Source organism: Populus euphratica, unplaced genomic scaffold (assembly GCF_000495115.2).
Source record: "Populus euphratica unplaced genomic scaffold, PopEup_1.0 scaffold556.1, whole genome shotgun sequence".
NCBI lineage: Eukaryota > Viridiplantae > Streptophyta > Magnoliopsida > Malpighiales > Salicaceae > Populus > Populus euphratica.
Window position 1 is genome coordinate 294,944 of NW_011500140.1, and position 16,676 is coordinate 311,619.

At 33.7% G+C, this 16,676-nt stretch overlaps 1 long non-coding RNA gene across 1 annotated transcript; it reads left to right on the top strand.

Moving 5' to 3' along the window:
* Positions 1-207: 207 nt before the first annotated feature.
* LOC105110619 (uncharacterized) lies at positions 208-6,118 on the top strand. Its single transcript, XR_839506.1, has 3 exons — positions 208-291; positions 2,884-2,886; positions 6,108-6,118. It is a non-coding gene; the product is annotated as an uncharacterized LOC105110619 (long non-coding RNA).
* Positions 6,119-16,676: the final 10,558 nt, after the last annotated feature.

The following is a 16,676-nucleotide window of genomic DNA, read 5'->3' on the forward strand; positions in this document are numbered from 1 at the left end:
GCCCGAATTAGAGACATTGTAGGGGTAGACTTGTACGATCCAATACGGGCAGCAGAAATGTGTTTGGTCCCAAATATGGTTATCCCAAAAAAGTTTCATGTTCCTGAGTTCATCAAATATACTAGAACACAATGCCTTATGACTCATCTCAAATCTTACTGCAATAAGATGGTAGAAGTAGTACATGATGAAAAACTATTGATGCACTTTTTTCAAGATAGTTTAAGTGGGGTGGCATTGAGCTGGTATATGAGATTGGACAACACCAAAATTCACAAATGAAAAGACTTGGTGGATGCTTTTGTGAAGCAATACAAGTATAATATGGACATCAGTCCTTATAGAACTAGTTTATCGAATCTAAAGAAAAGGGATAAAGAAAGCATAACGGAATATGCTCAAACATGGAGAGATCTAGCTACTTAAGTACATCCTCCACTACTGGATAAAGAGATGGTGACTCTACTTGCCAACACGCTCAAGAAGCCATACTACGAGCATGTGATGGGTAGTTTGGCGCACCAATTTACTAATGCTATGGCAGTAGCTGAACGCATAAAGCAAAGAGTAAAGAGTGGTAGAATCTCTGCACCTGTGGAGAAAGAGGGCTTCGAAGGTTAGGAGAAAGAGGGCTTCGAAGTTTAAGAGAAAGAGGTTGACTATGTTGAGGGTAGGAAGAACTTATTCAAAAAATACCAGACTCCATCCTTTCACCCCAAATTGCCAATATCAATCTCAATTCTTCTTTTCCTACCAAAAAACCTGAGTCTCAAACCAGACACCAAATAATCCAAAAATAGCTACCTCCATTACCGCTACCCTTAAATGAGATGTACCAAAATTTATTAAGCATTGGACATGTAGCTCCCGAACCTCTCACGCCTCTATAACCACCTTACCCCAACTGGTACAAGCCCGACCTCATTTGCGAGTACCATGCTGGCGCTATAGGACATAACATTCATACTTGCAGTGCCTTCACAAAAAGGCTCATGCATTTAATTAAAGCTGGATAGATAACCTTTAAAGGAACTCCAGACATGATTTCGAACCCTCCACCTAATCATGCTTCAGGTACTGGATTGGTAAATACATTAAAGGTAGAATGCTCTGAAAACCTTAAATCATTGATGGCAAGAGTTGGATGTGAACAAGGTAGTGTGTATTCTCAAGGATAGAGGATGAAGTTCTGCCACAAGATGGGAGAATGGAGTCTGCCCTTAATAACCTCCTCTATTTGATCATGTCTGCAAAGTTATTTTAATTTTGTCATGCCACAAGACTCTCTGTCAAATGAGCTTTTCTTGTTAATAAGATCATTTGTTCATAATGTGCCTTTATTTTTGTTGTTTCATGCAAATAACACACTGAGCACACCCTGTATTCACTACACCAAGAATTGTTTGGTATTTTCCCTTTTTTTCCTCTCTCCAAAAAAAGCATGATCCCATGTTTTCACAAAGGATTCTTGGGAAATCAAAGTTTTAATAAAAAAAATTAAATTGGTTTTTATTCTAATAAACAAGTTCTGAAAATTCAAGTGATATCCTAACACTTAAAAAAAAAAACCTAAAAGACAACCCGAACACAATGAGATAACTTCAAAGTTGTGTTTTGACTGCTTGAATAAACCATTTTACATATTCGCAAATGAGAAAGCAAAGCTTACCGATTTTGAATGAATGCATTTGAAATGAAGAAGCCATCTTTGATCATCCTTTCACAATGCTAAAAATCCCTTGCAGTCTCCTTTTGAGTCTAATAACTTTTTCTTGAAAAAATAACTTTAGCTAGGATCACACCCTACATTGGGGAGCAAATACAAAAAAAACTATCCTTAATGACTAAAAGTGCCCAAACAAATCTGGGGGCATGAAAAATCCTCAATGATCGAAAGTGCCCAAATAAAACACTAATATAATGATGCTTAAAACCAAAAGAAGAAAAAGCCTAACATTGAAGGGGAATTATGGATCATTTTGCAAATCAATTCCATGGACCAAAAAAGAAAAAGAAAAAAGGTTTGGGGATATAAGCACTAGTGATCTTTAATCTTGAAATCCCTTAAACACCTTTTGAGCCTATAAATATCCTTTTTCTTCAAAGCTAAGAGCCAAAGCCTATGATACATGCCTAATCAAACCTTTTCTAATCAAAGGCAGGCAATCTAGATCGGTAGACTTTGCTTTCCCATGTGAAACAAGTCATTATTTATACATGCAAAATGAATGCTTTGAAAACTAGTTCTTTAAAACCCTCAAATTGAAGCTTGAACCTTTTAACCAATCAAACATCACTTCACTTCACCAAAAGCAAAATGAAATTTGTAAATACTCATACAAACCTATCCATAAGAATCACTTGAATTTTCCAGGATAAGTTTGTTTTAAATAAACATCAAAATGATTTTTTTATTTGGAATAAGTTTGAAATTCCAAAAGTTTTTTTGTGAAATCAATTCCTTGTAAATAACGAAATCTTTTTTCACATAGCCTCATCCCTAGGGAAAAACCCAAATTGAACACTTGGAGCTATGATCAAACTAGGGGCTATCAACCAAAACATATAGGATTGGCTCTATGATTTATTTTCTAAGAAAATATGAGATATTATACATAGTTGGCAACCCTTCAGATAAAGGTTTGTAAAAAAAGAAGTATGTTGATGCCATACCCCTTCTAGAGGTCAAGATCACAAGGTATGACTTAAGTAAGCAATAATGAAAAGAGCCATCAAAACTTGTTATTAGAGACTCAAGCTTTTGAGGAGACAAAAATCATACAAAGAAAAGGGGACTTATATTTCTCAAGTAAGCATACATGTATATTGATCATGTTGCATTATTTTCATCCTTGAATGGGCTATTGAGTCCTCATTATGTAGATAGTGTGCTTTTAGCCTCATTTGCCTCATTTCGAGTGCGCCTTCGAGCCCTCTCACCTTGTGTAGTGCGTTTTCTAACCCTACCATCTTTCGAGTGTGTCTTTGAGCCATCGACCACCTTAGGTAGTGCATTTCTAACCTTACCTCCTTTTAAGTATGCCTTTGAGCCCTCACACCTTAGGTAGTGTATTTTCTAACCTTGCCTCTTTTTAAGTGCGCCTTTGAGCCACCACCTTAGGTAGTGCATTTTCTAACCTTACCTCCTTTCGAGTGCGCCTTCGAGCCCTCACACCTTGGGTAGTGTGTTTTCTAACCCTATCTCTTTTTAAATGCACCTTTAAGACACCACTTTAGGTAGTGCGTCTTCTAACCTTACCTCCTTTCGAGTGCGCCTTCAAGCCCTCACAACTTGGGTAGTGTGTTTTTAACCCTATCTCTTTTTAAGTGTGCCTTTAAGCCATCACCTTGTGTAGTGCGTTTTCTAACCATGCCTCCTTTTGAGTGCGCCGTCAAGCCCTCACACCTTAGGTGGTATGTTTTCTAACTCTACCTCCTTTCAAGTGCGCCTTTGAGCCATCACCTCTCAGGTACTGTGTTTTCTAACCCTACCTGCTTTTAAGTGTGCTTTTCTGCCCTTGTTCCCTTTCTAGTCCTATCTCTTTTCAAACGCTCCTTTGAGCTTCCATCTCTTGAATATTGCGCCTTCAAGCCTTATCATGTTGTCTCTTCAAGACATTTCATCTTTTTTACCTAAGCAGGTCACCCATCACAATCAGACCTCTTCGAAAACTCTTTTCAAAATCTTCCATTTTTAAGCCTGTTTCCCATTACAAGAAAACCATTTTGAGAAATCCTCGCATTTCTTACCACCTCCAAAAATTTTCATCTGAGTAGGTCACCCATTACAACAAGACCACATTGAAAAATCTTTGTATTTTTCACCACTTTGAAAAATCTTGCATTTTTAACCTTTTTGAAAAATCTTTGCGTTTTTCATTTGGGTAGGTCACCCATTACAATAAGACCATCTAAAAAAAAAAAACAAACCTTTTTTTAATTTTCTTTGGGTAGGTCACCTATGACTATTCAACCACTTCAAAATCTCTGAATTTTCAAAAGAAAAATCTTCAGTTTTTACTCTGAGTGCGCTTTCTAGCCCTCAAAAGGATTCATCATTTTTTAATATGATGAACCCATCATCTCATTCTTCTTTTTCTTCTTTACAAATGCTTACCATCTAAAGTCTCGTAACTTTCTATCATAAGCATTGTAAAGAGGGGGGCAACTATAATAACCCAATTCTAGGTTATTCTTCAAAAATTAATTTTTTCAAAAATCAAAATCAAAAAATAAAATAAAGGGTGACAATGTAGAGAAAGCAGATAAAGAAGGGCCACAAAAATAGGAAAAAATCAAGCTGTAATTTTTTTTGAGGAAATTCAAGGCCTAATTGTACCCCATTATACCCAAAAATAGAGAACGATGCAAATTCAAGGTTAAATTGAATGATTATTAAAGGAATTTGCATAAAAATTGAGTCCAATGAAATAATTAAATTTTTAATAAGCCAAATTGATTTAATCATGGGCCAAATTAAATTTTAATTATGTTTAAGAATTAATTTGGGTCCAATTGAAGGATTTAATTAAGTGCAAGGACTTAAATATACTTTAAATGGGTCAAATTAATTTTATTTTGGGCTTAATTGGTGAAAAATTAAGTTTGGGAGCCTAATTTTGGCTTAATTGAGAAGATTGAAATTTTAAGAGACCAAATTTAATTTTTACCAAGTTAATTGATTGAAATTATGGGCTTAATTGCATTAAATAAAAAAATTTTAGGGTCAATTAAGGTTCAATTGAAAGCAATTACAAGAGAAAGGACATAAATAAATTTTGACAAAAGAGAAATCAGCACTGTTCATTATCTTTTTTTCTGAAAAAGCTGATATAGTTACCTAATTTGCAGTTGTATTTAATATACCTAACATCAACTAAATTTGACAAATCTTATACAAGAATGATCCTCTACACTTTATCTAGATCCCCATATGATCAGTTCAGGCTAAATGATAATTTATCATCTCAGGTGACAGCTTAAATAGGCCACCTCAGTCAGTTTTTATCTGCAGATTTTGCAACTCATGATACCTATTTTGAGCTAATGGTTGGGATCCTTCCCAACTGAATCAAGGGATGAAATTTTTCTTCAGTGAAGAAAAGATTGCCCTCTTCCACTGCCTAAATAAAGGTGGATTTCATGGCCGGAGAGTGGAGAAAATCGAGTCCAAAACAAGCCAAAAAATCAACCTCTTCCCAGTTTCTGCCGCTTTCTCTCTGTTTTTTCTATTTTTCTTTCTCCCTCCACCGCTGCAGCCATCGGCAGCACACCATCACTAGTCTTCCCACTGCCAGCTCCACCATAGAAACCTTTCTCCTACATCAACAGATGTTTACCAGTGGTAGATCAGACACCGTGTCTCTCTCCTCTCCTTTCTTTCCTCCTCCCCGCTGCAGACTTTCTCCTTTGCAACTTTTTCTTTTTCCAGCCGTGACCAATGCTAGCCTCTACCGCTACAACCACCAGCTCTTCCACCATCCTCAACCAGACCAGTTACGACCGCCACCACCACGCTTGGTTGTTTGCTCTCTCTCTCTTTCCCCTTCTTCTTCTTCTTCTTCTTCTCCCTTCCTCCCCTTCTTACTGTTCATTGCATGAAAAGTAGGCGTGAAATGTAATTCACGTCCTACTGTTCATGCAGGACGTGAATTATATATGTGTGTGCGTATTATAATTTAAAAAATAAAAAAACAAAAAAAATTCCAAAATCTTTCAGGTCAAGCAATGATGGAGTGAAAATGTGGCATACGCAGTGATCGGCGAGAAATATTTTGCGTAACAATAGATGATCGATGAACCTCCCCAAGAGAACTTACTAGACAAGGAAACGTTTGTGCACAGAAGAAGATTCAATTTGCATTAAAGAATATGATATAGCTTGCACGTCTTCATTTCTAGATAGCAATATTGGATTGATGGATTCCAGCATTTACCATGTGTCAGAGGCAGGCCTGTTCCTATGTACAGAAACCAATTGGCCTGCATTTTACCTAAGAGGATTCCGGAAAATATGATAATGGGGGCAAATACAGTGAGGTTAAAGATCAAACTAAATGTAGGGTCCAAGGCAATAAATATTTATATAATGTTACAGGGTGTTTAAGAATATGGTTGTAGTTATTTTTTAAAATACTTTTCATTCAAAAATACATCAAAATAGTATTTTTTATATTTTTAAAATTATTATGAGCACATTAAAATGATGTGAAAACACAAAAAAAATTAATTTAAAATAAATTAAAAAATTGAATTTTTTTTAAAATATATTTTTAAAATACAAAAATAAACATGATCTTAAAGCCATATAAGTGTTTTCAGACCTGTTTAGGAGTGTGGTTGTAATTATTTTTTAAAGTGTTTTTCATATTAAAATGAATTAAAATAATATTTTTTTATTTTTTAAAAATTATTTTTAAAATCAGTACATAAAAAATTTCAAAATATATATAAAAATGTTGATCATAAGACCAAACTCTTGTGAAGAGTACCTCATATTTGATTATGCGTAAGTCCAAACTCCAGTGAAGAGTAGCTCATATTTGATTATGTATGATATATTTTTTTATTTAAAAATTATTTTTAAAATCAATACATTAAAATAATTCAAAATACAAAAAAAAATATTGATTATAAAATCAAACTCTAGCGAAGAGCAGATCATATTTGACCATGGATGAACAATTGATGTCAGGGTATGTTTGACCAAAGTCCCATCATGCTTTCCGCTAAAGAAGCTTTATAATAAATTGAAGTTTCAAGCTTGTGTATTTCATGAATCCTACCTAGTTCTGTGCGATGACTTGGGTTGTCTGCGATGTAGATCATAGATCAAGACTCATCACTTGTCTATTAATTACTTGAAAAATTAAACACTTGGTGAACTGTGGTTTTCAATAAATTCAAATATTGCAAAATCCAATTTCGTAACTGGCCTTCCATTGGATGAACTCTATCTACTTTTATAACACAAAAAGGAAAAGAAAAGAAAAGAAAAGAAAAAACCATAGTATTTTTTATAAATAAAAATTCTACTTAATTATAGCACTTGAATGGGCTTGCGGCAATCATTCATTCTCATATGTATCTAATAAATATAGAGAGAGAAATGAAATTCGTGTTCTTTATCAGTTGAAAGAGAAAATAGAAATCACTACCTATTATTTTGGTCACTAGGAACCCTAATGGTTCTTCGAGATCGTGTATGGAGACCAGTTGCATAAAGAAAATGTATTAGCACTCAAACCCTAAGGTCTTGTCATGTTTTCTAATTGTTGGTCTGTCTAAGGTTTAAGAAAAGTTCTTCTTTGTAAGAAGATCTTTATCTTATCGGGTGTCGCATCCTCATGAGTGGAGCGCAGCGTCGCGGTGATTCCTTAATTGGTTTCAGGGTCGTTTTCTATTTTGGTTTCGGGGTCGTTTTCTATTTTTGTGAATAAAGGAGTTGCTACTTAGTATTATGGTCACTAGGAAACCTAACTGGTCTTTCAGAGATTCTAAGGCAAGGGACTAGTTGTGTAAAAGGAAGGTATTAGCATTCCTAGTATGCCCTACCTAAGGTAAGCTACTTGATGTTTGGTTTGCCTTATAATTGCTATGGTGTTGTTGTTTTTTTAATCTCATCTGTTTTCCTAGGTTTGATTCAAACTAAATTGATTAAGATAGAAATCCAAGGAGATTCCATGTGCTTCAAAAGCTCATTTTTCCCTTAGTATTTCAACAGTTCGCGACTTGTAAATCGCAAGGAGGAGGGACAAAAATTTAGAAATTTAGGGCACTTTAAAAGCCTATTTTTGCCTTAGTGTTTTATACTCGCACGGCTTGTAAACCATGGAGTAAAAAAAATTAAAATGTCCTTGATTATAATCAAGGCTTCTTTCAAGGATGTGTGCGGATTTATTATTTCTAAAAAATTATTTTGGATATTTACCACTCTATGTTTCTTTATCCAAATATTAACAGTGAATAATAACAAATTATTCTCAATAATATTTTGGATATTCGTCTTTTAAGGATTTCTTTATCCAAACATTAGCAGTGAATAATAGATGAATTCCCTCCAAAATAAGATTTTTATATTTTTTGGAATATTGGCCAATATCCTTTGGAGTTTTACAAACATGTTGTAAAATCCAGAAATGTAAGAAAACAATTTTTTTTGTGTTTAAGAAATCCATACAAAAATATATTTTTAAAACTTTCAATATTTTTTGTATAAAAAAAGCATTCAAAACATGTTAGGATATTAGCTATATGCAACACACAAGCAAACTTTTAAATTTATTTATTTTTAATCAAAACACAAGCATCACAATTAAACACAAAAGAAAAATCACAATAAAAGCTAAACAGCCGTCATATATATTCTAAGATTAATAATAAGCTTAAAGCAAATAAAAAAAATCAAAGCCAACTCAATGCACAGACAGCAAGTACAAAAGTACAAAATAAAACTGGGAGCGATCACTAAAAAAAAGGCCAGCTGATTTATTCTCCAGCAGGTATAAGGAAAACAAAAGGAAAGTCCTTGAATGTAAAAGTTCCTAAACATGAATAGACAAACCCTTTTTACATGGACAGCAGCTGAACTCAAAAATCATGAAAGAAATAATAGGCAAGCGTTGGTTTTTTCTAAACATAAACCAATTATTCAGAGGGAAGAAACAGCTTTACAACCGAATGCCTAGTATAAAAATAACAAAGGAGGAGAGATTAGAGCTTATACCTGCAGCTCCTGTTTGCAGAAAATAAAAACCAAAGATCGAAAGACAACTCACAGATGCCTCCTTAGCTATTGGAAAATAACAGACGAAAATAGAGATGCTGAAATATTTTTATATTTCAGCTATTGGATGAAATATTTCAACTATGTGCTGGTAAATAACTTGTTTCCCCTGTCGCCAGCCTCTCTTGCATTTTCCTTCAGAAACTACAGCTCCTGGTTGCAGAAAATAAAAACCCAAGGCTGAAAGACACAGGTCACGCGTGCCTTCTTGAATACTGGTAAATAACTGGTTTCCCAGTCGCCTGCCTCTCTTGCGTTTTCCTTCCAAACTGTTGTTTTTTTCTTTGTTCCTTTCTCTCCATTTCTCTCTTCTATTTTTTTTTTTTTTTGCTCCTCCTTTCTGTTCTCTCTTTTCTTATTTTTCTGCTTTCCTTTTTTTCTACCCCCGTTAGGTCATTAGAAGGGCTTATATATAGTCTAAATATGTCTCTATATAGGAAGGATTTAATGCATTAATCCTAGGACTCAAATCCCTACTGATTTGCAGTTAAAAAAACACAAAAAGAAAGCTGCAATATTCTGATTTTGATCTTGTGCTTACATTTGATTTCTTTCTAGTTTTAAAGGATAGTGTGGCTCTTTTCTTTCCTTCCATAGGCCAGCTACTCCCTTTGAAATGGAGCAACAAAAATGTGGTCTTCAGCTAAAAAAATCAGACATGATGATAAATGAAAAACAACAGGGATTTGCAGCGAAAAAAAGAAAAGAAATCAGATGGAGGGTGTAGGAAAGAAATCAGATGGGGGAGGGGTTCTCAAAATGACAACCATAAAAATGAGAGCAAAACGTGATCAACTCCCCCTATTTTCCTTTTCTGATGAAAGCAAAGCGTGATCAGTTCACCTATTTTCCTTTTCTGATCGAATCTCTATTCATCCGGCAAAATTTCTTTCTAATTTTATCTTCAATCAACTTTCTTATTTTAGCACCTTTTCCATTTGGTCCTTGGTCCAAAAAAAGATTCAAATTGGCCTGCAATTGGTCTTCAAACTTTAAGCGTCTTGTAATTGTGTCCCTAAAAACTTGGGCAAAAATCCTTCTTACCGCAGAAATCCCCGCTTTCATACTAGATATTCAAATGGGGTATATCTTGAACTTCTACCATCAAAATTAAGCGATTCAATAGCCTAAAATTATTTACATGTTTAGGAATATAACTTTGACGAAGGAGTCGAAGTGAGATAAAGCTTTTTATATAGTAGAAATTGGCAGCAATCTAGTTTGTCAAAAGGGATTTCCGGGTCTACATCAAAAAATGATGAATGCTGAGAATCCTGATATGACTAAGTATGAACTAAGAAAAAAAATCACAAAAACTAGGCCAAAAATAGAATTTTTTTAGTGCAGACTCGGGTCAATATCCTTCTAAGACAACTCGCTGAGAAGATGAACTACCAAATAACTTTGAGGGAAACGGGTTCAACTTTTTTCCTAACCAAACCTAGGTCACTCATCACATGATATACGTGGACGAGTGGCCACATCTATGAAAATCACAAATTAAACTATATAAGCCCAATACCAATCTTGTTTTTGACGCAGATCACTGCAGAGTTTTTCACTGAAGGTGTGTGCAAGAACGCTCTGTTAAAGATGGCCTCTTTCAAGTGCTTCATTCTCATTTTCTTCATTGCTCTGTCATTTTCAAACGTCCATGCTATCCTAGCTGCTCGCCATCTTCTACAAGTACCACCTCTGCCTTCAGTACCAAATCTGCCACGTTTGCCTCCTACCCCAAGTCTCCGGCAGCCCACATTGCCAATCTTACCCACAACCCTACCGTCTCTACCCGAGCCCACGCTGCCTCCACTTCCGAGCTTGCCCAGTGTTATTATTTATTTTTGGATTCTCACAGAAAAAATAACAAAATATAAAAAAAATATATCAAAAAATATTCGAAAGAAATTCAAATATAATAGGAGTGAGAAAAGGATGTTGGAATGCTGAAAAAGAACAGAAATTGGTGAGGAGGTTCAAAAATACAAGAATTGAAATTTTAAAAGTATATTTTTTTACTGACGAGAGCCATGGGAACAAGAAAAATTCAATTTGAGAAAGCAAAATCCAAAATCAGATGTTTATGGACTCAATTAAATTTTATGCAAGGTTTAATTGAATTTATGGAGGGTTTGATTGCAAGAAAATTGATTTTTAAGTCAATTTAGGCTTTTGTTAGAAAAAATTAAAGTTCTAGATCCAATTATAATTTTGAAAAGTTGATTTGGTCAAATCATGGGCTTAATTGCATAATTATTGAAGTTTGATGGCCAATTAGGGATTTAATTGAAACAATCTGAAACCAAGGACCAAACCAGAAAAGTGTTAAGATCAAGGGATCCAATTATAATTCATCCGAGGGCTTGATTACAAAATTCTCAAAAACAGCCAAGGACCGAATCGAAAATATTCATTTGAAATTTTGAAACGGTGTCGTTTCCTTAAAGAGTTCTATCTATTGTCTCCTTCAAAGAAAGCCGTTGTCAGCGGTAAAACAGGGATACTTTGCAGCAAATTGCTCCAATTATGGGGCATGTTTTATGGCTGTTATCCCGCTACATGCAGATTACAAGCCGGCCGTTATCAGCACAAGGCTGTCTCTGGCCTATAAAAGAAGGAGAAGAAGACAGAAGAAAAGAGAGGGGAAAAGGGAGAAAAAAAGGACAGAGGAGAAAAGAAACGAGAGAGGAGAGGTGACAGTGAGGAAACACAGGAGGAGAGACAGATAGAAGAGGGGAGAGACAGACGAGCGAAAAAAAACAGAGGGGGAGGCGATAGAGACAGGAGGCAGAAGGGAAAGGAAAACTCAAACAAAAACAAAAACAAAGGAAGAACGAACAAGAAAAAGGAGGAACAGGGGCAACAGGAGGGAATAAAATCTGGAAAATCACACAGGAGCCAGACCAAGCAAGAAGAACCCGGCGTGAGAAGGTCCACCCAGCAGAGAAAAATAAGAAAAACAAATCACCATCTGCTTCACCTTTCTACAGCACCATCCGCAAGAACCAGAGGCAGCAGAACAAGGAATTGGTAACAAGAAAAGAGACGAAGAGAAGGTCAAGGAAGCAAGAAACCAACAGACGAAACTCAGCATCACCATCGGTTTCTCCTTCCCCAGCACCAGAGGAGAGAAAGGAAAGAAACTAGAGGAGCAGTAGAATAAGCGAAAAGCCAGAGGAAGAAGAAGCAGGGAGAAGCAGAGGAGAAAAAGAAAAAACAGCCACCGCCCGTCGCCACCCAGCGCCACCGTGAGCAATCACCGGAGACAGCAGCCACGATCACTCATTCCAGGTACCTCTCTCCTTCTCTGTCCCCTCTTCCCTGTTGTTTTCCTTTGCATGCAGAACGTGAGCAATTCACGTTATGCAGCGAAGGACATATAATTAGCTAGTTACTGTGATTGTTCCTTCGGGCTGGACAGTCTAGCCCTGTAGAAAGTAGGTCTGATTTTTTTTTTCAGTTGGTTTTAGCCCAGTTTTCTTTTGAGCCGGTCCAACTCAGTTACAAAAATAAATAAATAAATTTATTAAAAATTATTTTAAAAAATTTGTGATTTTCTACAAATTGTTTTACTGCATTTTAATCAATACTAGTTTGTATTGTTATACTGTAAAGATACAAATTCGCTATTAAAATATCTGGTTTTCGTCAAGATATTTTTTAAAAAATAATAAAAAAATATTTTTTTCATATATACAGCCAATTCTCTCAAAAATATATATAAAAAATTCATATTGTATTTTCATATAACAAAGAAAATTTCAAAAATATGTATCAGCATGCATTTTGGCTTTAATAACCAATTTATTAAAGTCACGAGAACTAGGCCAATATTTCAAAAATTTCAAGAAAAAATTATTTAATATATGGAGTTACAACGTTATACGTAAGATGTATTCTGGATATTAAATTCTTTGTTTTGTCGTCAAAATTATTCGATAAGATAAGGATTTCCTTACCGAGAAGAACTTTTCTTAAACCATAGACGGACCAACAACTAGAAAACCTGTCAAGACCTTAGATTTTATCAGACAATAAAACAATGCAGCTTACCTTAGGTAGGGCGTATTTGAGGTGCTAATACCTTTCCTTTCGCAACCAGTCCCCGTACCCGATCTCTGAGACCAATTAGGGTTCCTACTGACCAAAATATTAGGTGGCGACTCTCATTCTATTTTTCCATTAATAAAAGACAAGAATTCCTTGTCTCTCCACATTTGCAACATAAGATAAATTTTACGGGGGGATGTTTTCGCTGCGACGCCGCACACGTGCGACACCTAGCATGCTTGGTGTCCCAAAGGTTTACTACCAAATCCAAAGGAAAAGACACACAAAAAAATATTCGTTTTATCTTGTTGGTATTTCTTTTAAAAAATATTGTATGTAATTCTATTGATAAATATTTAAAAAAATTATTTTATAAAACTAAAAAATAATTAAATTAATATAAATCAATACTCTATAATACTCAAAATGCTTGAAAAAAAAAAGAAAAATCATATGAAAAAAATCCTACAACAATAATCATACAATTATTAAGAACAAAAATAATTAAAAATAAAATAAAATAACAAATATAGTGAAAAAACATGAAAAAAGAAAATTTTATCTTAATGTTGTTACAAGTATATTAATTAAAAAAACTGAGAAGAAAAAAAGAAAAAGAATAATACATACGTAAGCATGAAGGAGAAAAAAAGAAGTCAAGGAGAGAAGAAAAAAGAAAAAAATAAATATTGATGTTTTTTACATATGGGGAAGAAGAAGAAGAAAAACAAGAAAAGAGCTCTGTCTGTTGTGAAATTAGGGATTGTAGGCTTTTTATTAGGTTTTTTACTGATAGTTTTACCAATGAATAATTAAATATTTATATTTTTAATCATTTCATTGGTAATTCTATTTGTAATATTTAATTTAAATTTTTAATTTAATTAAAAAATTTCAGAAAACCACCAAATATCACCAATGACTTTTCAATCCATTGGTGATTTAGTTTGTAATATTTAATTTAAAATTTTAATTTAAACAAAAATGTTTTAAAAACTATCAAATAACATTGATGACTTTTCAATATGTCAATGATTTTGTTTGTAAAAAATAGTAATTACCAGTATAATTGGGAGATGAATAGTTCCAGAGCTCTCTAGAAAATACCGATAAAATTTTTTGTTAGAGATTCCCTTTGCAATTGATACAATGAACTGTATTCACAGTTTACTAATGAATTTACCGAAAAAATAAATTATATTAGTAAAAATAGTATATCATTTTTTTTTGCTTTGTTTTAATTATTTGGTTTCCCACTATAAATCTCTTGATAAATACCGATGAAATATATTTTTCAGTAAAATATATCAATAATTTATCAATAAAAATATTCTCTCGATATTTTTATTTTTATTTAGCAATTTTCTAGTAGTAGTTGCTCAGTCTTCATGGCCAATCACGCCTAAGCTCCCAACTATCTCAACCACAATTCCTTCTATCCCATTCCTATCCCCGCCACATGGAAATTAAGTCTTGGAACATGTTCATCTCCATATGAGAAAGAACTTGGAATATTACCATTGCTTTGGAACATGTTTGATGACTTATGTCGTATACATATTGGAAGATCGCATTGCGTTGATTGCTCTAGTCTCTTTATTTAATCGTTACTTGTGTCGATACTGTTAGTTTTTGTCATTTTATGATCACCAGTCACCAGTTTAACTGTTGTGCTGTAGAATATATTAGCATTAATATTGGAAGATCGCATTGCGTTGATTGCTCTAGTCTCTTTATTTAATCGTTACTTGTGTCTATGCTGTTAGTTTTTGTAATTTTATGATCACCAGTCACCAGTTTAACTGTTGTGCTGTAGAATATATTAGCATTAATAAAACAATTAAAAGACAGGGTCGATTTCACTGTTTTATAAACAGTAAATCAATTAACTTTTTTTCTTTCTTTCATGTTCATACCTTTTGTTTTCTTTTGGTCATACCACCATGTAGTCTAATTAAAAAAAAATAAGGTTTTAAATTGTGATAAAAATACAAATTTTAAAGCTAAAGGACCATCATGTAAAATAAAGATAAAACATATAATGAACCATACATTAGCAATCATTTTTATTTTGGTCTGAAAATTCATTTTCTATATTGTTTCAGTCTCTAAGTTAGAAAAAAAAAAACTTGGTTGAAAATAACAAGAAAAAAGTGGTTGATTGACACTGATTTTAACCTAAAAAATTTAATTTTGATATCAAATGATTCTATTTGATTAAAAAAGTTTTATTGTGGCATTTTTCAACTTTCACCTTGTTTTACATGGTAGATTTGAGTTTGAGAAGTTCTATCCATTCATGTTGTTTTTTGTTTATTAGTCTATTTTAGGGTTATTCATGTTTTCATGTAAACAATGATTGAAAAATAGAATTTTAAGTAAAAAAATCATATCTTTTTATTTTCCAATCACCTTGTGGTGGTCGGATTACGAGAAGAAAATGATAGCTTGTATATAGTAGCAAACAACCTATTATTTATTATTATTTTTTTTCAAAAAAAGGTATATATAACAAGTTGTTCGTCTTTTATTGAAAGAAAAAAATTACTAGCCCAATTGCATAGTCTATCCTAGGCTCACATGTTTCTATCCTAGCTCACATGTTTAGACCCTTTTTTTTTTTTCTTTGATTTACGTGGGGTGTCCAGGCCAGCTTGCGCGTACCACGACTAATCCCCACGGCCCACTGAATACCCTGCAAACCCAGTAGGCATGTAAGACACCGCGGAGGTGACAGGTGTGCACGTCAGGGCTCAAACCCATGGCAGTGGAAGGAGACAAGCTCCTTCCACCGCTAGGCCAAGCGCTGGAATGCATTTAGACCCTTTTCTAATATAACTAGTTGTGCTAAGTCACTCAAGCCTGCACTTTTGAGTTTTTTTTATTAGCCCTCTAAGTTTTATTGATATTTTATTTTTATTTAATTATATCATTTAATATTAAATTTTATTTTTTAGTATTTAGTTGATTATAAATTCTTTTTAATTATATAATAAAATATAAAACTTAATGTAATGTAATAAAATTTATAACTCGGGTTGAAAATGTTTATTTACAATATCAAATTAACCCAAATATGTTGCAAAATGGGATTTTATATTTAGGAGGCTGGGAAGCTAAACATAACTAGCTTTGGCGCCAAATTGAATGGAACATATAATTAGTCAACAAGCAGAAATAATTAGTCAACAAGCAGAAATAATTATCTAAAGATAGCTGCAAGCATTCTTTGAGGTCAAGCAATGATGGAGTGAAAATGTGGCATACGCAGTGATCGGCGAGAAATATTTTGCGCAACCATAGATGATCGATGAACATCCCCAAGAGAACTTACAAGACAAGGAAACGTTTGTGCACAGAAGAAGATTCAATTTGCAGTGAAGAATATGATATAGCCTGCACGTCTTCATTTCTAGATAGCAATATTGGATTGATGGATTCCAGCATTCATCATGTGTCAGAGGCAGGCCTGTTCCTATGTACAGAAACCAATTGGCCTGCATTTTACCTAAGATGATTCCAGAAAATATGATAATGGGGGGAAATACAGTGAGGTTAAAGATCAAACTAACTTACATTGGGGGTTCAAGGCAATAAATATTTATATAATTTTAAAGGGTGTTTATTAATTATTTATCGTTTAAGATTTAAAAAAAATTCTTTTTTATAAAGAGATTTTTATCTTATCAGTAAAAATCTAACTATTATAATGTCTATATAAAAAAACTATTTTTTTAATATAAGAAGTATGTTTTACGTATAAATTTGTAATCTCAAATAAAAAAATAAAATATTTTTCTCAATTTTTCCACTAGTAAACCATTTTTCCATTTCTGTTTTATAA